Consider the following 23149-nt stretch of genomic DNA (forward strand, 5'->3'; position numbering starts at 1 on the left):
TCTATAAGTATTTGAGTATAATTTCAATCTTTTATTTTTTTTAAAGATTTTTATTTATTTATGTACTTGAGACAGAGAGAATGAGAGACAGAGAGCATGAGAGGGAGGAGGGTCAGAGGGAGAAGCAGACTCCCTGCCGAGCAGGGAGCCCGATGCGGGACTCGATCCCGGGACTCCAGGACCATGACCTGAGCCGAAGGCAGTCACCCAACCAACTGAGCCACCCAGGCGCCCGAGTATAATTTCAGTCTTAAAAAAAAAAAAAAAAAAGCTTGTTTGAAGCAAACACAACAATGGTAAGGAATCACTTTGAAATCAGTATGGCACCAGAGCACAAAATATACACTTACTAATTAACCTTACCTTCATGTTTATGGTATGCCTCTATGCAAGTTTGAAATATATTATTCATAATTATGACATTTCCCCGCCTGTCGAGAGTCTATTATCTTTGCTGGAACTTTATTTTCATCTCCATTAGTTAAACAGCAGAGGAATTTGGCCCATAACACAAAATACTTCAAGAAATGGAACCAACTGTTTAAAAATATATACTTACCATCATCAGTAGCGTTTATAACAACACAATGGCAAGATTTGGGTAGCATGTCTTTGGCTGTTTCCAGAGGTCTGATGTGAAGTGAAGACATTGAGTTCAATTATGTAGCTATTTTAGGTTTGGTTGCCTGACTTGAATGATTGGGATAATTGTCCCAATTAGTCTCTACACTTTGTATGTACAGATCCAAGCTTAAATTGTGATTGGGTGCAGAACATTCAGTGGGAAGACAGGAAACTTGGATTCTGTGTTTAAGTGGCCCAGTGATTAAGCCTATAATGTTGAACAAGTTACAACCTCTGTGTGTCTCAGTTTATTCATCTTGCAAAGAGGGAAAGAATCCCTACTATAAACTACAGGTTTGGCATACCTGTAAGTTACCAAGAACTACCAAAGTGCCAATCAATTTGCTAAAGTACATTGCACTGGAGAAAAGAAAGGCTATGGACATTTCTGATTTTGAACAGCAAAGTTAGAATACTTTCTTAAGGGGCGCCTGGCTGGCTTTAAGCGTCTGCCTTTGGCTCAGGTCATGATCCCAGGGTCCTGGGATCGAGCCCTGTGTTGGGCTCCCTGCTCAGTGAGGAACCTGCTTCTACCTCTCCTCCCTGCTTGTGCTCTCTGTCACTATCTCTGTCTCCCTCTCTCTCCAATAAATAAACAAAATCTTTTAAAAAAAAGAATACTTGCTTAAATAAGTTGGTTTTTTAAAAATTATTTATTTATTGGAGAGAGAGAGAGAACATAGAGGGAGGAGGGTCAGAGGGAGAAGCAGGCTCTCCACTGAGCAGGGAGCCCGATATGGGGCTCGATCCCAGGACCCTGGGATCATGACCTGAGCTGAAGGCAGACGCTTAACTGACTGAGCCACCCAGGCGCCCCTTAGATAAGTTGTTTAAATGGAAGGAACAAAATGCTAAAAGCACAGATGGTTTTAAACCTTCCCAGTAGCCACCATGGTCCCGATGGAAGAGAGTGTGTGTGTGAAAAGCATCAACTAGGAATTAGCACAGTTCTTCCCATAACTGGCAATTTGCTCTAGTCACCATGTATGAGTCTCTACTTCGCCAGTCGTGGGTAGGAAGCCCTAGGAAGCAGGCAGAAGCCAAATTCGTGGGCACTGTCTCTCTACTGAAGAGCTCACGTTCTAGTTGGGAGTGCCAGGGCTATGTATTTTTTCTTAGTGTGCTCAGCTTCCGTTCTCCCTCCTTTCTAATAATGGTGCCTTAAATAATTTTGAGCACTCCCCCCACCCTTCACTCCTTGCAGTTTAGGTAGGACTGACCCCGCCCCCATCTCCAGGGCACGTGCCCCAGGCCCAGCTGATTAGAGCCACGTGATTTGTTCAGGAGTGGTTCACAGCCAATGTGGGCCTGTTTAGCAGAGAGAAGTGTCTTCTTCTTTCCTCTGGATTTGGAGCTGGGGAGATCAACTTGTAGGGTTGTTGGCAGCATTTGTCCTCACCAGGCAAAGCATGCCTGAATAACGGAGCCAGCTCAAAGAAAGGCAAGACTGAGAAATGGAAAGAGACTAGATAGATCTCAAGAGCATTACTAAAAGCAATGTCCACAATAGCCAAACTGTGGAAAGAGCCAAGATGTCCATCGACAGATGAATGGATAAAGAAGATGTGGTATATATTATCAATGGAATATTATGCAGCCATCAAAAGGAATGAGATCTTGCCATTTGCAACGACGTGGATGGAACTGGAGGGTATTATGTTGAGTGAAATAAGTCAAACAGAGAAAGACATGTATCATATGATCTCACTGATATGAGGAATTCTTAATCTCAGGAAACAAACTGAGTGTTGTTGGAGTGGGGGGTGGGGTGGGAAGGATGGGGTGACTGGGTGATGGACACTGGGGAGGGTGTGTGCTCTGGTGGGCGCTGTGAATTGTGCAGGACTGTTGAATCTCAGATCTGTACCTCTGAAACAAATAATGCAATATATGTTAAAAAAAAAAAGAAGAAGAAGAAGAAGAAGAAGAAGGTAGCGGGAGGGGAAGAATGAAGCGGGGGAAATCGGAGGGGTAGACGAACCATGAGAGACGATAGACTCTGAAAAACAAACTGAGGGTTCTAGAGGGGAGGGGGGTGGGAGGATGGGTTAGCCTGGTGGTGGGTATTGAGGAGGGCACATTCTGCATGGAGCACTGGGTGTTGTGCACAAACAATGAATCATGGAACACTTCATCTAAAACTAATGATGTAATGTATGGGGATTAACATAAGAATAAAAAAAAAAAGAGCATTGCTAAAGCCTCTGGATCCAGCTGAACTCTTAGGTTACTGAGCCAATAAAGTCCCCTTTTTGTTTAAAGAGTTTGAGTTGAGTTTTCTGTTACTTGCTGCTGAAAGAGTCTAAACTGATGTAGGAAGACAGACATGTAAGCAATCACAATGCAACGTGGTAAATCCTAAAGTGAAGAGAGAAACTAAATGTTTGGAGAACTCTGGACAGAAAGTATTGCTTCTTTGGATCTCTATCAGTAAAACGACCGGATTTGCATAGACAACTTTTGAAGTCCCCCAGCCCTGACTCCATCCTGAAACTCCATGGTTCAAGAAAGCATTCACTCCTGACGGCCTCCCTTCAGCGCCCAGGACTGCTACACAGAGTGTAAGCATGACCCTGACCGTCCATTTACTAGGAAAGCAGTGTACCCTCCTCTGCATCCTAGAAGACTCCATCCGATTATTAACACAGTGGGTCACAGTTTATAAATGCAAGCCCATGGCCAATTAGGAGAAGAGGTGAGCCTGCCAATCGATAATCACCGCACCACCTCAGACACTTCCAAAACTTACCTCACAACATTCCTGGGTCCTTAGGTAAGTCCTGAGACTTGAGGCTTAACCAAATGAATCACACATGTGTCTTCCTCTCTGATGTGATGTGCATTGGTCTGGGTGAAGCATCATTGCTCTTCTATACAAACACAAAAACTTTTGAATACATAAGATGATGGGTAAGATAGGAGGGGTAATAAGAATCGGAGAAAGTTCCTGGAGTTGTCATCTTTCCAGCAGTGGATCATTTTCTGGGGTTCCTTTCCTGTGGAGCCTACAATTAGGTTATTACAAATAAGCACAGAGTTAATCCAGAAAATGGCTTAGTCTCCTTCCCTCAACATGCAGATGCTTCAGCCAGACAGGGGGGTTCCCCACACACCAGGTGTCATCTGGACAAAGGGGGGTTCAGCTCTCCTGTCTCTCCAGGCTAACTGCACATTTCAGATGGGGTGGAAATAAAAACCCATCATCCTTTGCTGCTGCCACCAACACCACAACGGCCCTCAACGGAGGTGACTGGCTCCTGCCATCCACATATTCCGGCCTCTCAGAGCATTCATCATTCTGCTCATTAGATAGTGACAATATTAGCCAGATAACCACAGTCAGAGCAGAGAGAGAGCATTCTTTAATGCTCTCTCCAATACTGACCTACCCAACGTGGCTGGTCACCCTGAAGAAAAATCATGCAATTATTTGTACCACAGCATGTGTGTGTGTGTGTGTGTGTGTGTGTGTGTGTTAGGGGATGGCAGGGGCAGCACCTACTAGAAGCCAGGTGCGATGTCAGGTGCTCTGCGTGCATTATCTTGTTTTGTTTTCACAATCATCCTGCCACATGAGAACTCTATTGTCTCTATTTTACAAAGAAACTGAGGCTCAGAGACATTAAGCTGCCCCAGATCACACAGCTAACAAGCAGTGGGACCTGGCCTCAGACCTTGAGGCTGCATTCTTACCCATTATGCCCAGGTACCTCCCCTAGCTTTTGCTCTTTTCCCAGAGATGATGCAATTCAATCTTATCACGCACCCAGCTTTTTTTGGCTTACAGATTTTCTTCCATGATCCCATTCCCAGCTCATTCTGCTCCTTAATCTGAGGTAGAAAAGTCACCAGATAGGACAGTATACTTGTAACTAAAATAACAATGTCATTCCCAGACTGCTGCTGGGAATATACAAAAGTGCTCTGTGTTTACACCAACAGCGTATGTGCTTGTGTATTTGGGAAGTCCAATACATAAGATCCTCTCAAAAAAGATCTTGAGGGAACATTTCTCCATCCAACAAAGTTTTATGGTCTATCTCCCTTGTGACACTGGAAGAATACTAAATAGTTAGGCTGATCTTTGCATTTCTGGGGCAGACACGTAAGCAGGTGCAAAGAAAGGGAAGAATAGCAAACTCCATAATTGTGCTGTCCCCCAAATCCTTTGACTGCAATGTGGAAGGACTGGAGATATAGGACAAAATTTTGAAGGAAGTAACATTTTAATTAAATCTTGAAGACTGAGAAGAATTTTGACAAGTATAGAAGAGGAAGAAAAAGGTCCAGGGAATGTTGAGGGTAAAAAAAAAAATAAGTTTTTATGCTGAAATCAGATTTTCATCAAAAGAAATAGTCCAATATGATTGGTAGGTAAGAGTCTATACAGAAATCTTAGGAGGCGCTGGACAGATAGAAGGGGCCAAACCATACAGGACCTTTATAGAAGACATATGGTGTTGTCTGTCCACCGCCCATGCTACTTTAGACAGCTGCTCTTTTTCCACTGCGTGTGATCCCCGTGGGGCTGTCATCTTTGTGTCCAGGCGCCCACAGTGGTGGGGCAGGCACGTGGCCAAGGTGAAGCTCATCAGAGCTGCCATTAATGACTGGGCCGGGGCTGGACAAAAGATCCAAGCAGGGTCAATGAGGGCTTCCCTGGATTCCTGTAACGATATCAGAAAAAAGAAGTGCCTCTTTCTTCCTAGGTTGGAAGGATATCAATTTGGATGTGGGCAGCCATCTTCCCCACCATCTGGAAAGAGCATGCCTGTAACGTGAAGCCAGGATAATGAGGGACCTGAAGCTAGGAGATGACAAGAGAGACACAGGGCCCAGAAGGCATGGATTGGGCCCCTGGGTCCACCTCTGTCTGAAGCTCTAGATCCACCCTTGGACTTCTCAGTTGCATGAGTCATGAACCGATTTTCCTCGAGCCAGTTGGAGCTGAGAGTCCTGACTACTACAGCAGTGAGGGTTATGCTAGGGAGTTTGGACTTATTAAGGCAGGGCTGGGAAGCCACTGAAGAGCCTCTCCTCTTAAGTGCTTAGACAGCAAACTTCTACTGCAGACAGAAAGTCTGTGGAGAGATTCCACAACCTTTCAGGGGCAGAGGCAATAGCCACAGAACCTTCTAATTCATTATGCAAATGAAAGAAGTTAAACCCTTTCTACAGTCGCTCTAGAATGACCTACTTGGCCGTCGAAACCTACCCAAAGATCCACACTAATTGAAAAAATGAGTTAGAGCTACACATCATTCCCAATATTGTCAGCAAACTCTGGATAGTGGCTGTCTCACCCCACAGGGTGACAGTATCTCAAGAGGAGCAGGTGACGCATAAGGTCAAGGAGCAGGACCTGAAACAGCATTACTGTAACAAATGTGAAGGGTCTGGTTACCTCTCTCTCTGAAACCTAAGACGTTTGAAGGAAAAGAGGTGCTGAAGCATCTGCAGTTGGCAGTGACACGTGAGAACGTGGGTGACCACCCCCGCCCCCGCCCCCACCCCGCACATGCAAAGGCAGGGACTGTGCCTTTTGCTGCAAATAGCTTTGAACCTTCTGCTCACCTCCAGCCCTTGCTTCTGTCTTGGAGAAAAAAGAAAACCACTTTGCTCTGAGCCCAGGGCTAGTGCATCAGGTTACTTGTCACTTTGGCAGGTCCATATCACAAGATGAACCCTTACTAAATAGGAGCCACTCAGGGCCGGGAAAAAACTTCAAGTGGGAACTTGATCCCCTAATGCCTCTGGATAAGAGAACATATAAGCCCAACGATGTGCCTCCTCTGAACTGGAAGCATCTGCTGCTGGGCCAACTTCTTACCATACTCATTTAACATAGCAACAAGAGGATTCAGGGGGTGGCATTGCCTCTCCTTAACCTCTGCCCACACCAGCTCCTCCTCCCACTGCCCTTTTAGCACACAGAACAAAAAACCTGGGAGAAGCGGGAGGTCAGCCAGTTGCAACTCAGCATAGGAGGGCTTAGCCTGAGAAGGCTGGGGCACCGGGAGGGAGCAGGGAGATCCCAGGACCCACCCTGGCTGGGGCTTAGAAGACTCACAACAGACTCTTGTAGCAATGACCCCACTGCATGTGACTAATTCCCAGACACTCATTTTTCACATTTCAACAACTCTGAAATGGGAATGCATCTGTAATCAATGGCGTGTCATACTTGAAAATTTGGGGGGATTTTTGAAATAATGGTGTGTTTTACAATCGATGTTTTTTTAGGTTCAACAAAATACTATATTCAGGTCCACCTGCTCATGATGTTAAGCTAAAAAATCCCTGTCCATTCCCAAGAGACGTTCTGGACTCCAAAAGACCCACTGCAGCAGAGGGAACAGGAATCAGAGAAACCGGAAGAGATCCAGGTGCTGCAAGGGAGGAAAATGGCCTACCCGACTCCGTTTCCTCTGAAGTCGCCCAAGTACGGAAGAAGGCATGGCCTGTGAACCATTCACATCTGGAAAATGGCAGATTGCTCCTTCCTAGAAGAACCCACCTGCTCCAATAGCATTTCCCGTCTCGATGCCTGGGTTGAGGGCCCAGGGTGGCCGAGGTGAGAAAATGATGGAGATGTTAGTCACAGGATGATGACAATGATAAGACCTGACATTTAGATAGAACTTTATAGTTCTCCAAACACTTTCCAGAGCATTACATGACCTCAGGCCCAGCTGGTATCTTCCCTCTTTGTATATGTGAGGACAGTGAAGCGCAAGGTGGCGGAGTTTGTCAGTGGTGGAGAGGTGACTAGACTCCTGAGAGATACAATCTTTCCTTATGACTCTTTGACTGTTCCACAAGGGACAAGGGAAAGTTTTAGCCCTAGGTAGACCTTTCTTCAATCCTTTCAAGCTCACAAAGTAGAATAATGAGTGTGATAAGCCTACTTTTTAACCAACATCCCAGAAAAAAAAAATGTTGATAAATAGAGATAAAAGGGCAAATTCATATTTACATGCCCATGTTTAAAATGGTGTGTACATTAATATTGATAATTGAAGTTTTAGTATGAGAAATTTTAGTATGATTATTTAGTAAATAATGTGTGCCTCAGAGACACATTTGTTAAAGTGGTACAAATTTAGAAAATAATAAGAGGTTCAAAATGTTGAAAGTAGTTACACAATCAGATGACCCACCATTATGAGTGCCTTCAGCAAGCAATACACACACACACACACACACACAGAGGCTGTGATGGAAGTCTTCCCTCATGGGAGCAGACAATGCAATCATAATGCAGTTAGGGGGACAAGATAAACATTAAAACGTATATCAATACGGGGGCACCTGGGTGGCTCAGTCAGTTAAGCCTCTGCCTTCAGCTCGGGTCATGATCCCAGGGTCCTGGGATCCAGCCCAGCATCGAGCTCCCTGCTCAGAGGGAAGCCTGCTTCTCCCTCTCTCGCTCCCCCTGCTTGTGTTCCCTCTCTCGCTGTGTCTCTCTCTGTCAAAGAAATAAATAAAATCTTTAAAAAAAAACGTATGTCAATACAAAATAGTAAGCGACTAGCTCAAATAGGGGAAAGAGGACGAGGCTGGGACTGTCAAGGCAGGCTACTCGGAGAAAGAAGGATGGGAGACAGGCCCAAAAGCATGGTTAGGATTTGGCTCAGCTGGGAGGAGGCAGAGATGGCATTCGTGTGTCCAGCAAACAGGTGAAGAAACAAATGAGATATTATCGAGAGCTTGGTACCTAGCAGGGTGCTCAGGGAGGGTCACTGAGGGGAAAAGGAGATGAACAGCCATTTCACTAGAATAAGCTAGTACCAGTGTGGCTGGAAGAGGGGGGCTTATAAATAGAGTCCTAAGAGAGAGTTCCAAGGGCAGGTTATAAAGTCTCTTGAAAACAAGACTAAGGCATTTGAATTTTAACTTATAAATAATGAAGAGCCACTGAAAGTTTTTGAGCAGGAGAACCGGTGGTGAGAGTAGGCTTTACACAGATAATCTGCAACACGCCAGTGAAGGAACCCATGGACTATTTCCATGTAAAATAGTGGGAGGGGATCACTGAGACAGAGACCTTATCTATGGTGCATCCTGAGGTGGATACAGCTGCCTTCGGTGATGGCCCACCTGCTCTGTCCTCGAGGACAAATGACAGAATTTAGGCTGTCAGTGGGCATTCAAGTAGAAATGTCCACCTGCGGTTGAGCTGTGGGTCTTGCACTCGGGAGAAAGGCCCAGACTATATATATATATATATTTTAAAGGTTTTATTTATTTATTTGACAGAGAGAGACACAGCGAGAGAGGGAACACAAGCAGGGGGAGTGGGAGAGGGAGAAGCAGGCTTCCCCGCGGAGCAGGGAGCCCGATGCGGGGCTCGATCCCAGGAGCCTGGGATCATGACCTGAGCCAAAGGCAGACACTTAACGACTGAGCCACCCAGGCGCCCCTATATTTATATATAAATAGATGGAGATAGAAATAGATGGTAGATGTTAAAGTTTTCCACACTGATCAATACATGTCAACAGCTAGTTTTATGTCTGTGTGTATATCTGTATCAACAGATGATACATAGACGAATGATAGCCAGGTATGTTTGGCATTTGTGCTTCTGATTCTCTCTCCGCTCTTTCTCTAGTCTAGAGGAGTCTCTAGTCTCCTCCCTCTCCTACAATCTGGTATGTCACCGAGATAAGTTCTGACACTGACTTTTTCAGATGATGGCAATATGCCATTCTAGCAATGGAAGAGACTTGGATATTGCCTTGCTTCTGATCTGCTAGAGTCCTGAAGATAGAAACATTAGCTGAAACTGTGATTTGCACCTTTCATTCACTTATTCGTTCATCTGACAAATATTTCTTGAGGGCTTCCTGGTGCTTGGTGCTGGAGATACGGCCGTGAACGGGGCATTCTTCATCCATTCATTTAACGAATGTCTCTTGAACACATTCTATGTATAAAGCTCTGTGCAAAGAGCTGTGCTCGTCGTGGTTCCTAACTTCAAAGGATCACAGCTTTGCAAGAAAGAAAATAAACCCCCACTGGCAATATCAATATACATGAAGTCATCACCTTGCAGGGAGTCCGTTCACGACTCCAGTCTCAAATAAAGCATTCCACTCCGTGCACCCGAGGGAGCTAAGGTCTGGGGAGGAAATACAACCTTTATAACTGTCCTGAGCATGTGGGATTAACAAGTGCTCTTGTAAAAGTAAATGCCAACTGCGAAGCTGCCTATTGGCCCGTTGCCTCCTCAAAGGCATTTATGTTTATTTATTTATTTGTTTATTTATTTGCTAGATTTATCACATTTGCAGGCTGTGCCATTTGGCCTCGGGGTCAAATAAATCTCTTTTAAAACTTTAACATCATTCTTAAGCATTGTGTACCCCTGCGTGCCCAACAGACCTTTCTAAGGGCTTTAGAAGAACAGAATTAAATCCATTTTACAAATAAATACACTGGGAACGATAAAGTTTAAATGCATCACAGAAGGCAAAAATAAATTCCAGGAAAAACCTGGGGGTAAGGTGAAAGTGTCCTACCATCCCTTTTAGAATCCTCAAAATTAAAAAAGAAAATATGGTAGGGGGTAAAATTCTACCTCTCTTCTTCTTGGTACATGTCCCTGTGGCAGAAGGTATTTGTTCCATGAGGATTTGTCATAAAGTGTAGGAAGACAGCCAAGGATCATAACAAAGTGCATAATGGAATGGAAATCCATTTTTAAGAAAGCTGGCCATGTCATTTGAAAAATCAGCCGAAGCAGATTCATCTCCCAAGGCCTAAGGCTGTCTCTGGGAGACAGTTAAATATGAAAGAAGAGCTGACTCTTTGGGCCTCCGGTTCAGGTTATTATTCTACTAACATAACTAATATTGTGTTAAGTTATTCTTTCATTCAGTCATCAAACATTTATCCAGCACTAGGTACTCAGCACAGAATTAGCTGCCATGGAATACAAAAAATAAGGCAGGCTCTCTGATTTTAAGGAGTATTCATGCAAATTAAAAATCACAGAATAATACATCTTAGAAAAGTTGCCACCACAGCCTGAGGAAGGTGCTCAATATTAGGAGGGGACTATTTCCTTGTCACGTACTCTCAGCCTACCATTTTCTCACTTTTATTCCTGTGCTCCAGGAATAGCAAGATAGATTCATTCTACTATTAAACTACTTGCTTTTTCTATAACCTTTTTCAAAGGCGTTGGCTTGTTTTGGGTAAATGGTTTATTTAGAAAGACACAGCAATATTTGTTATTGAAAACATGTATTTTTTTGTTCTTGTGATTACCTTAAACCATGATTTTGGATTAGCCAACAGACTCCCGGCCCCAACTGCATTGGATAAGAGACCTTCCACTCTATAATATTTACCACTACAACTAATAAAGACCAGAAGCCATGCCTTAAATACCTGTGATTCTCTACCATCACCCCCCGCCCCGCAAAAAAAACCAAACAGGACTGATTAGTAGGAGTTCAATAAATATTTATTGGATTAGATAAGTAGTTGCAAGATCTTATCATCTTCTAACCAGCATCTCCTCCAAAATCTCTGATCAAAATATGGCAAGATTTCTATGCAATTGACACTGTGAAGCTAACTTTCCTTCATCACCTGTTTATACTGTACCTTTATTTTCCAAAAAGAGGGTTTTGACAAAAGTTGTATGTTCTCAGACAAGCCAGTTTGCCTCTCTGTACTGCAATTTCCTTATCTGCCATGACCTCATGGGCTGGTTGTGATGTTCTAATTAGATAATGTATCCAAAGGTGCCTTATAAACTGTCAGGGATATTATAGACTAGCAATCTAGGAAGGCTGATATATGTTTTAAATAAAATAGAAATGTAAAGTTTCTATTCAAAACTACTGTCTTCTTATTTTTTCAAAACAAAAGCTTTTACTATTGTAATTCTATTGTGAGCTTCACAAATGTTAGCTACTATTCAGCTACATGTTGTGTTAACTAAGTCTGGCCACTTGCTTCAAGACCTAACAACTAATTATATGGTCATTTCTAAGGAACTATGCAATCTGTGGTCCAAACAACTGACTTAAAAATGAATTTTTAGAACATCACCCATTTACAAGTTGGGGTTATGCAGTAAACTGCAGTAGGGTTAAACTGACAAATAAAAACTTACGAAACTAATCTCAAGAACAGAATGACACATTCTGCCAAAATCAAAAACCACATATTCCATGGACATATCAAATTGTAACAATGATTTTAACAATTTAGCAGGTTTAAGAGTAACAAACGGCAGACATTTTCTTTCTGATTCTGACAGAATCATTTTAACCAGAATCCTTTTAACTGAATTCCCCCACTGGTGGTGGGGGGTAGGGCAGGGGGCTAGAGGGGAGGGTCACCAGAGCAACCACCAATGAAAGATCCAATGTCAACCCCAAGATGTGACTATTTAGCTATGGAATGAGCTTTCTCCAAAAATATTTGAAATCCTCTATTCAAGAAAAAACCTAGACAAGAATTATTGAATTCTGTAAAGCTCACAGAACTCGTAATTTAATGGAACAATCTTGTCTTGTCAAAATGAAAGTCCTGTTCACGGCCTGCCCCCAGTGACCTCCCAGCCTCATACCTCACCAGCCTACCCCATAAATCCTTGGTCTCGCCCCCTGGTAAATGCCCACTAATCCCTGGAGACACTCTAGGCATGCAAGACCTGTTTTCAGGCATGCTATTCCTGAGTTCTGCCTCTGCGGCCTCTTGTGAATCTTTCAAGATCCAAGTTCACCTCCTCTGTAAAGCCTGCCCCACATATTCCAGCGACAATTGCTTCTTCCTTGGGCCTTTTGCCATGTCAGAGCCCTGACATCTTGTGTGATGAGTCTCTTCTCTGTGCTCATCTAAGTGACTCTAAGTCCTGAAAAGCAGGAATCTCCTCAGGCACTCTTCTAAATGCTTTAACGTGTATTAACTAAGTTAATGCTCATAATGGTCCTATGATGATGATATCCACTTTCCTTATTCCCACTTTACAGGTGAGGGAACTGAGGCTCCTTTGGAAGGACTGAGTAGCTTGCTCACGGTTACACACCTGTAAATGGCAGAGCTGAAATTTGAAAGCAAGAGAGCCGACTCTAAGATCTGTGCCCTTATTCACTATGCTATCCTCACCCGCAGAGCAGAAATGTAAAGGTTCGGAAATTTGACAAGAACTGCCTTTCCTCAGAAGGAAGACTATATCCAAGGGCAGCCCAGGACTTCCTTGGGTGCAATCTATCTGCAGATAGATTGCTCCAAACAGAAGGGGTAGGAAAAGTCTCATTTTGTGGCTAATTGAATTAATGCCCCCCTCCCAAACGAAATGAAATTCAAAGCCATTTTATTAGTCCTCTTGGGACTCTTTTTAAAAATTCTTCTTCTGCCGTATTAGATTAGATGCCCTGCATAAAATAAGGTCAGATTCTTTCAGGGTATTTCTTTGTTGCTCCCACCTGCACCAGGGCACATGCTGGTCATTCTGTTCAGTCTTCCAGCCTCCCTTCCTGACACCCCAGGAAGAGATCAGAGTATCTCCTAAACACAAGAATCAAACTGACCCTCATCCACCACATGCTCTCAGAGGCTAGTACCATGTATTTCCGGATGCTTCACTGAAACCATTAGCTAACACAGCTCAGGGTGACAGAGGTGACCCATTTTAAAAGAAATTACCCTTGTCCCTGACCAGTGCCACCCCATACATACGCGCAGCCTTTGAAACACTTGGCTGTGCCCTGGGGCATCTGGGTGGCTCAGTTGGTTAAGAGTCTGACTCTTGGTTTTGGCTCAGGTCATGATCTCAGGGTCATGAGATTAAGCCCCATGTCAGGCTCTGCGCTCAGCAGGGAGTCTGCTGGAGATTCTCTCGCCTTGCTCGCTCCCTCTCTCCTTCTCTCTCTCAAATAAATAAATAAATCTTTAAAAAAATTTTTTTTCTAAAAAAAGAAAAACTTGGCTGTGCCCTAAAAGGTCTTTTGGGGACAACATGGTAACCCCTTTATGAAACATATGACTTGGATAGAAAGTCAAAACTTCCTTCCCTCCCATGGATTTGTCTACATGTCCTCAGGCTGGACAGAAACCGAGGAAGGGTATTTCATGATTACAAATTGGTCTTTTCAAAACAACATTCCTAACGATAACTGCTATTTATGGAGTACTTATTCTCTGTGCCTGACCCTGTGCTGAACACCAATAATCTAGGGAGTAAACGTTGAATGCTGGTTCTCAGTGTAGTGTAGTAAAAATATGGGCTCTAGAATCAGGCTGCATAGGTTTGAACCTAGTTTCCCCACTACCACCAGTAAGTTGGTGCAGATGGCCTGGGGGAAAACAAACAGAACACCAATCTAAGGTAACCATCATTCACTAAATTCTAACACCACCCTACGAGGTAAGCACTATCATCAAGTCCATTTGACAGATAAGGGAACTCAGGCACGGAGGAATTAATTAACTGACATAAGGTCTCACAACTTCCGGCAATTCCCACAGGAACCTGTGATGATGGTCCCTGCTTCGGAAGCAGGCACTGGCCTAAGTTAGCTCAACTGAAGTCAATATGGATGAAGTCTATGGACGTTGGCATTCGTGCTACAGTGTAAGTGGAGCAGGTCTGGGGAGAGCTGCCACCGTAGATGGCCGGCTAGATGCTGAAGGAGCCTGCCCCTGGACGGGATGGTTCCACTCAAGCCACTCCACTCAAAGGTGCCTCTGTTGCAAGGTAGTAAATTCCCCATTTGGTCAGTTTGGGTTGGGTTTTCTGCTACTTGTGGACAAAATTATCTGCACATCCTAACTGATAGGTTGCCTTGATGTACCCCAATGACAATTACAGAGGTAAGCAATATCATTACCATTTTGTAGAAAATGGAGCTCAAAAAATCTACCAGAGAAGTCCTAGCTAGTAAAAGGTGGAGCCAAGATTCAAACCAAGGTCTAACTTCAAGTCTATACCAGACAGCCCACAGTGGATGGTGTACTAAATTATAGAGGACAAAATGGGGGGGGAGGGGTCGATAGATGCTGTCTTTCTCCAAAGAAAAGTCATCATCACCTGCACCCCCTCCACAACCCCAGCACACTGTCTGCATGCTCTCAAATGCTCTCACCTCTTTTTCACCTTATCTTCCAGTTATTCATGCTCACGTCTCAGTCTTAGGTTCTCCCCGAGACTCTAAGCTCTTAGAGGACAGGGTTCCTGGGACGCAACCTTATAGCTCCGTGCGCGTGTTGAAATCACACAAGAGGGGCGCCTGGGTGGCTCAGTAGGTTAAGCGACTGCCTTCGGCTCAGGTCATGCTCCTGGAGTCCCGGGATCGAGTCCCGCATTGGGCTCCCTGCTCGGCGGGGAGCCTGCTTCTCCCTCTGACCCTCCTCCCTCTCATGCTCTCTCTCTATCATTCTCTCTCTCTCTCAGTAATAAATAAATAAAAATCTTTAAAAAATAAAAAAAAAAGAAATCACACAAGAAATACACAAGGAACTGATAGTCCTCAAATCACTCTTTGTCCCACTTAGAAGTAATAAGGAGCAGGAAGAAAATGCTACAACGTCTAGTGGCAGGTTTTACACAAATTGCACCCAACGTGGCTCAGTCTCAGGTGTGGTGCTATGTGCCGGTGCTCCGTGCTGTTGCCTCTAACTGTCTCTATCAGAAGGGCAAGAGGCAAAAGCAAGATGCGAGGGATCATCTTAAAACCAGATAAAATAGCGGCACTGCCGCCGAGGCCGGGGCCGGACCGGCTAAATCTGGCCTCTGGGAGTTTTCAGGTCTCATTGAATCCTATCCCTAAAGCCAAACTCACATCCACTTTGAACTGTGGCCTGGCTCTGAGTTCGTTTTAAACCCCAGGACCGATGGCTTTGCCGATATTTTATGTGTTCGCTCGGAAACTCTTGGGGCGCCACTGAACTCAAGACCCAAACCGCTTTGACCGTGGTATTCACCACTTAAAATCTCCGGTGGCTTCCCTGTCTACCCAATTCGGTGTAAACTCCCGCAATGCTTTGAGGTGCTCCACTGTATGACACACATTTTCAATCCTAACTTGTAGGTTTCCTCTGCCCTTGGCCAACTGGCCTAGTCCCTGTTGTCCCCGATGTGTCCTACACCGGCCTGCTTCCCAGTTGCTGTGTGGGTCATGCCCTTGCTGGTGCCCCTGCCCTCCATGCCTTTGTGGCCACACCGTCATGATCGCATCCTTTCTGGAAAGCCAAAGTCCAAGACAACCTCTCTCACGGAGTCTCTACTCATCCCATTCTGAACCCTCATCGCATTTTGCTTATACCTGTCTTAGATTAACTATTACAATTATGTGGGGACTGGCTTCTAGCAACCAATTATAATGTAATACTTATTATGATTATTGCTAACATTTACTGTGGTTTGCAAATGTCAGGCATTGTCTTCAGTGCTCTGAATACACTAACTCATTTAATCCTCACTATATCCTATGAAGGAAATACAAATGGAGATAACAGCCTCCCCTGCAAGGTTGTTGAGAGGACTGAGTAAGGAATACATGGAAAGCTCAGACAGCTGAGCTCATTGTGAGCCCGGCACCCAGTCAGTGCTCAATATGTTTTTGTTACAATCATCATCAGCATCACCATCACCACTATCACACCCATTTTACAGATGGGGAGACCGAGTCTTAAAGTAGTTTGCATGTTATTACTCCACTAGTGAAATGTGGAACTCCTGTACTGTATTAATCACTGCATTTTAATATAAATCCCTTTAGGGCTGACATTAGATGCATGCATCTTTTTTCCTGTTCAGAGTGTAGCATAGAACCTTACCCAGAGCAGCCTATAAGTATACGCTGAAATGAACTGATTACACCTAAAACCATCCAGAATTTCACGATCTTACTAGGTGGTTTCCACCAGTAGCCACTGAATCATTTATTTTCCTGGATAAGGCAAAAATTAATGTAGGCTGAGCTCCTATTCTCCAATCCTTGCCAATGAAGCACTTTCCTTCAGCTATAAAAAATACCCTGTCACTATGCAGGAAGTCAACAAATCCACCTATTTCTACAATTTCGATGTGAGCAGAGCATGTTGCACATGGCCCAAATGCCGAAGCCATCCCTCCCAGAGCCATGCCACATGAAGCGAAAGGATGTTAACAGCATTATCCACGCCCACGCTTCTCTCCTATCACCTTCATCTCTGACTTTCAGTCCAGGCTGCTCAGGTTTGTTTATGTTGCCATAAATTAAAGGACACCCATTTTACATGCCCTCAATCCATTTCACTCGAGATGATAGAGTAGGGGAAAAATGGTTTCCCATAACCCTCTCAAATGTCCTGGTATGAAATTGCAGCTAGGAGCGTGCTTCCCGGCCCTGCCGTCGGATGCCTGCTTAAAGCAACCCGCCCCAGCCAGCAGGCTGCCCACGGGGCTGGGGCCAGAGGGGGATCGGTTTCAGCCAGGCATGAGCTCATTGTGCCCCAGGCGATGCTCACCCCAGGCGATGCTGCGCCTCTTGGCTGACCATGAAAATCGCTCATATGTGCCTCCTGGTCTCTCACATGGCTCGATTTGACCACAATATTTCAATTTGTTTCACCAATATTTGTGAAGCGACCTCTGACTTCACCCAAAGTCCCAGAGAGTCCCCCAGTGCAGAGCCCCCAACCACCCCCTGCCCCGCTACAGAGAGCCCAAATCCCCTACAAGGGCTGATTCTTGAATATCCAGGGTTCCCCTCCCCCCTCCCCCGCATCCTGACTTGGCCCCCTGCTGCACTGAAACCCCGTCGGACCCAGGGCTCTCAGCCACACTAGGCAAAGGGCAGACACTGAGCTGCCTGTCTGAGAGGAGAGGCCAAAGGTTAGCACCGGAGAGGGAAAAAAAGCCCCTTCCACCGCTTACAGAGCCCTGTGTTTTCCACCCATGGAGATGACCAAAGTACCAGGCATATGGCAAGCCCATTCACTCTCACCTACCTTTCCATCCCTCGTTTCACCTGACGTCACAGCAAGCTGAGGTCCCTTCTAGATAAGAACACCGAGGCTCAGGAAGTTTTAGAATTCTGTGTCTAGGGTAATTCAGCCAGGTAGTGTCAGAGTCAGGATTCAAATGACAGTGATAGGACTGGGCCAGGACCGATTTTATGTGGAAGGGTCCTCAACACCGGTCACATGCACCTCACCAGAGATGTTCTAAAAAGAACAGTCCTCTGGCTCACCGCAGGACAACCACACCGGAATGACGGGCAACGGCTCAGATATGGATGTTGTATTCATCAGCACTCTCTGCAGAAACCAATAAGATGGGTATATAAAGAGAGACAGTATAGTATAATAGTCAACCAAGTGTCTGGGCAGAACCAAGTTGACACATAAAATTAACTGTTGTGAGTCATTTAACAGCTTCACAGGTGCTGGTTCTGTACAGCCAGGGTGGAGAACCCCCAATTTGCCATTGCACCTGCTACAGTCTCTTCAACACCAAAAACTGCCTAGCTATGAACAAATCGCCCAGGACAGAAACAGGTGAGGTATCTGTCTAAACCAGGTAGATTTTCTCAGGGAAAGTAGCAGAGTGGTTTCTGTAGGTACAGATGGAGGTGTAGCCAAGAGGGGCAGTCAGACGTTTTCTAGAAGGTAGGTACAGCAATCACATCTTGCACAGACCAATTTGACTTCAGGTTCCAAATGGTTTTGGGTGAATGGCCAATATTTATTCTATTTATTCTCTTCCCAAGCCCTTTCAAAGCAGAATTCCCCATCTTATAGGGAAGGCTGAATTTTTAAAACTTGGGAAAAGCCAGAATGAGATGGTTCATTTGCACCTGACCTGTGGCTTGACAGGAGATACCAGAAGCTTGTGTTAAAAGGCAATAAATCTCACCAAGATGGCAGGGCAATTTGTAGCCAGAGCTGGGCAACGCTTTTTCTATGGCAGTGAATTCAGAAAAGCTGATAGTACTGGCTGATCATATATTTGCAAAATTTAAAAGCCTGCCCCCTCTGCTTGTTGGCTGAGAGATTTGGAACAATGAAGCATGATGCAGTTGAGGCATCAAGAGGCAGTGTGCCTATGTCTAGTCTTAGGTTTAAATATCAAAACTTTGGTATTTCAAAACAACAGCACGTGTTGTTTTGAAAATACTGAGGTGCACTTTATACGTGTTTAATTAACAAACTCAGCAATAGGTGAGTGCTTAGCTGTGTAGTTCAGACCCGCAAAATCATTTCCTGGGGGCTGGGACTACAGGGCCAGGCCGCCTGGGGAATATAGGGGCATCTCCTGGGAACTTGAGCCTCCATTCTAGGTGCCACACTCTTCTGAGTTGGTCCCCAGGAATTTGCGGGCTGTCCCTAAGTCCAGCCCCAGGGATAACTGCTGAGTGAGCAAAGGTGGTCTCCGACCCCTCCCCTCCCAGCGGATTTCCTTTTCTGTCCATCTCTTCTGCTGGCTCAGTCTTCTTTTTGTTCACTTCAGCTTTGAACAAAGCTGACCTTGATTGAAATCTCAAGAGCCTCCTGTTAACTGCAGGCTGACCAGTTGCTTCTGCCGATAATGGCAGTTTTCCTGCTTGTGTGTCTGAGTGTTGGTTCTCTGCTGACTAATGTAGGTTGGTTTTAACTGGGATAACGTGGCTTTCTTCACTTACCCCACTTCCCTGCAGGTAGCTCCGACATGTTCTTCTCAAGGCAATACCAGAGTGCGAGAGCGCGAGCGGGAATAAGCAAGTACCCTTTTCAAGTCCTTGTTTGTATCATGTGACTCATACCCAATTATCTCAAGTCATATGGCTGGGCCCCTTGTAGGGCACTGTGAGTTTACAGGACAAGGGCAACTAATGCAATCAATCTACCACAGTGCTGGTTTGTCACCTGAGAAAACCCCTGTCATTGGCTCTGGTCCACCCACAAGTCCATCTTGTTCAAGCATGGCCTATCCACCCATCTCTTCAAACTTTTATGGGGATTGACTCTAGGCTAAGAGCATTATAGGATACAGAAATAAGAAAGAATGGGATCCCACGAAAAGGAGCTTAGGATAAAATAGGCATGAACCCAAAATATACCAGCATAATGGGGACCTTAAGAAAGGCAAAAAAAGCACCAATAAATTGTTACAGGTCAAGATTATCAAATATCATGGTCTGCAGGGGGATATAGGCCCACAGTGAATTTTTCAGACGTTGAAGATGAAACGAGGCAAAGAAAAAAAAAAAGGACAACACAACAGATTCATGTGTAAGGTTAATTTTGCTGTATTTCAAAAAGCATTGCTAATTCCGGAAACATGTCCTTCCTAGCTTTGAAACAAAATATTAACTTTTATAAAATTAAAAGAAAATAGTTTCGTTTGTACATTTTTAAACATCCTTACTTAGTAAAATAAAAGTTGTCAATCCAAAATATGTCCTTCCCAAATCCTCACATTGTTTCCCTTTTTTGTTTTTATTTTGCTTTCACCCCAGCGATCCGGGCACTGCAGCTGCAGAGGGAAGAGAGCACTTTGAGCTGTGTCACTCATGGAGAAGGAATTCTCTGAGACGGGCCTCAAAGGATGGTTTGGAGTCCCAACAGATGGAAATGACTGTGATGGGGGTGGAACCTGGCTCATTTTGTTTTGTTGGAGAATCCTGGTTAACCAACGAAGTAAGCAAGACTGGGGCATTGTGGGGCGCCTGGGAGGCTCAGTCATTCAGCGTCTGCCTTCAGCTCAGGTCATGATCCCGGGATCCTGGGATCAAGCCCCACATCGGGCTCCCTGCTCGGCGGGGAGCCTGCTTCTCCCTCTCCCACTTCCGCTGCTTCTGTTCCCTCTCTTGCTGTCTCTCTTTCTGTCAAATAAATAAACAAAATCTTAAAAAAAAAAAAAAAAAAAAGACTGGGCATTGCATCCACAGCCTAGAGCAAGGTTTATCTGAGCACCCTTGAGCAGCCTGGAGTTGCTGGTGGACAGGGCTCCTGAGGAACAAGAGGGATCACCCTGAAGCCCACCTTCCCATTCTTCAGCAGGCCTGGGCTGGGCCTGGTTGCAGCTGGCTCCTCGAGACTCTTTTCCCAGCCACACATTTTGGAGGAGTCTCCCCTTTGCCTAACGGTTATGTGACAATTTTCCTCTATTGCTCTTCCATCTGCCAGTAGACCTTGCTGGGAACCAGCCCTCCACACCTCTACTCCCCAGGTGATTCTTCTCCCACAGGAGAGTCAAGCTAATAGGATGAGGCCAAAGCTGATTCTTCCTGTCCTGAATCATCCTCCCTCAAGCACTCTCCTGGGTTTGTCTTCTGAGGAGCCACCCAGGTAAGCACCCTTGATGCAAAGACCACATTTTCATCTCAACTTAGCCAGAATAATTATATTTGTTATTAATATTAGTATTATTAATTTAATAATTATTAATCCCAAGTCACAGGTAAAGAGCTCTTTAAACCCAGGGTAGTCTAACTCTAAAGCTAATGCATTCCTCCATCCTCCCTAAACACACACACACACATACACACACACACTCTAAGAACCTCCGTGATGTTCTCAACACCAAAAATACTATTTAAAAAGTTAAAAAGGCCCCACCCTATATCCTACTTGACACCTGGCCCTCCTAGCCCAGGCTGAAACATCACATAGAGGAATCATAGAATTGGATGGTTTTCTTTTGAGGTTGGGTTTAGGTGCTATCACCTCTGTCCATCTGGAATAAGGCTTTTAATACTTTGTGGTAGTTCATTCTTTGGAGAGCTATGGCTCAGAGTTAGCATCAAGGGGCCCCTGTGTTAAGTCTGGGGCATTTAATGGAGCCCAAGGATAGAGAATTCCATTGTCTCCATTCCACATATGCTGCCTCAGGGTCCAAAGTTCAGGACCGCACAGTGAATGAAATAATGACATTAGCCAAAAATAAGCTATACCACACATGTGAAATTGAGTGCTAATGCATCATAAGATTTTGAACACAAATCCAGGATAAGGTTAACATAACACTCTTTTTTCAAAGTCACCAAAAGAAAGCATTTTCAGTACAAAGACTTTCATCTGCATAACATTTTATACTTCTCAGCATACTTTCACCTCATCTGATAGAAATGAAGCAATATCATCCCCATTTTACAGATGAGAAAGCCAGAGGTTAGGGAGCATTAACTGGTCTGTGCAGGTATAAGGCTTGTCAGTCATGTATACGAGACTGGAATTCAAGACAAGTATTTCAGTGGCCAACTCTACTCAGATTCACCCAATTAAACTCGTTCTGTTGGCTCATTTTGTTCTGTTGGAGAATCCTTGTTAACCAACTAAGTTATCTGGAACTTAAAGTGTTCTCTAAATGGGACAGTTGCCGACAGCAACACAGCCATGCAGGTGGGGTCACCCTGTTGATTTAATCAGTAAAGAACCCTGAGCTGCAGAAATGGAAAAGAAAACCTAAGCTATTCATTCAAATATTCGGATAGTCTTTCACGACCACGGAAGCTCGTGACCACATGTGCTCTGACCCCCATCAGATGGAAAAGTATCCCAGCCAGTGTCATGATCAAAGCCCTACTTTGTGGTGGGAACTCCAGAATTCTATAGAAGAGGAGCCTCATTAGGACCGACCTCGAGGTGAAAGATGTTTGGGTGACAGGCACAGTTTTTTTTTCCTTGGATTATATGTTACAGATAAAAAAAATTTTTTTTTTCTAAAGTAGCTTTCAGTTACCTTTGCATAAAAGTGAGACAATTTAAATTGCACATAGCAGAGAACATTAGAAGCTTCAGTAATGATGGTGGTGATTGTTTCAGTGGTAATAGTAATGGTAGGGTGACCAACTCCTCCCTATATGCCCAGGACTCTCTCAGTTTTAAAACTGAAAGTCCTGGGCTCTCCTCACAACCCATCTCAGGCAAATTGGGATAGTTGGTCACTCTTAAGTAGTAAAATTATTGTCATCATCATCATTACCGTAGGAAATGGCTAGAGAAGAAGCTGATGGGATCATGAGGTACTTAAACTTCAAAGCTATCCTCTTGGTGTCACCACTGACTGTCTGAAATGGGTTATGTGGTCCCAGGATGTTGGCACACAATAACACTAGTCCTCAATGTCGGCGCCCATCCCTAAGAGCCATGTTCCTTGTCCCCGTCTGAATTTCTGGAATCAATCTACTCAGGTGATCACCAAGCATCCCCCCTAACCTATTGCAAAGCTTCACTGGGTCTGGTCCTCTCTCAGCAACATCTGGGCCCCTCAGAGTAACAGGAACTCTTGGGCTATTCCAGGTGATCATTTCCACTCTGGGTTTTTGATTCTTCTCCAGGGCTGTCCCAAGAGCTCAAGATCTCCCTGCTCTCAGATTGCCTCAACCATATCTGGAGTTCCATCGGCCCAAATAACGCAAGGGGGACAATAAGCACTACCTGTGTTAGGAAGAGAAAAAAATGTGAGTTGAGAACTCTGAAGAAGATGGAACTGCAGACGTATCTGAAGATGGGGAAGGATCTATACTGGAACGAGCAAAAAGAAAAGCATCAAAGGAGGAGGACACATGAGCAAAGAGCAATGACGAACAAAGTA

This window comes from Mirounga leonina, unplaced genomic scaffold, assembly GCF_011800145.1.
Source record: "Mirounga leonina isolate KUSES-001 unplaced genomic scaffold, KU_Mleo_1.0 Mir_174, whole genome shotgun sequence".
In the NCBI taxonomy this organism is placed as follows: domain Eukaryota; kingdom Metazoa; phylum Chordata; class Mammalia; order Carnivora; family Phocidae; genus Mirounga; species Mirounga leonina.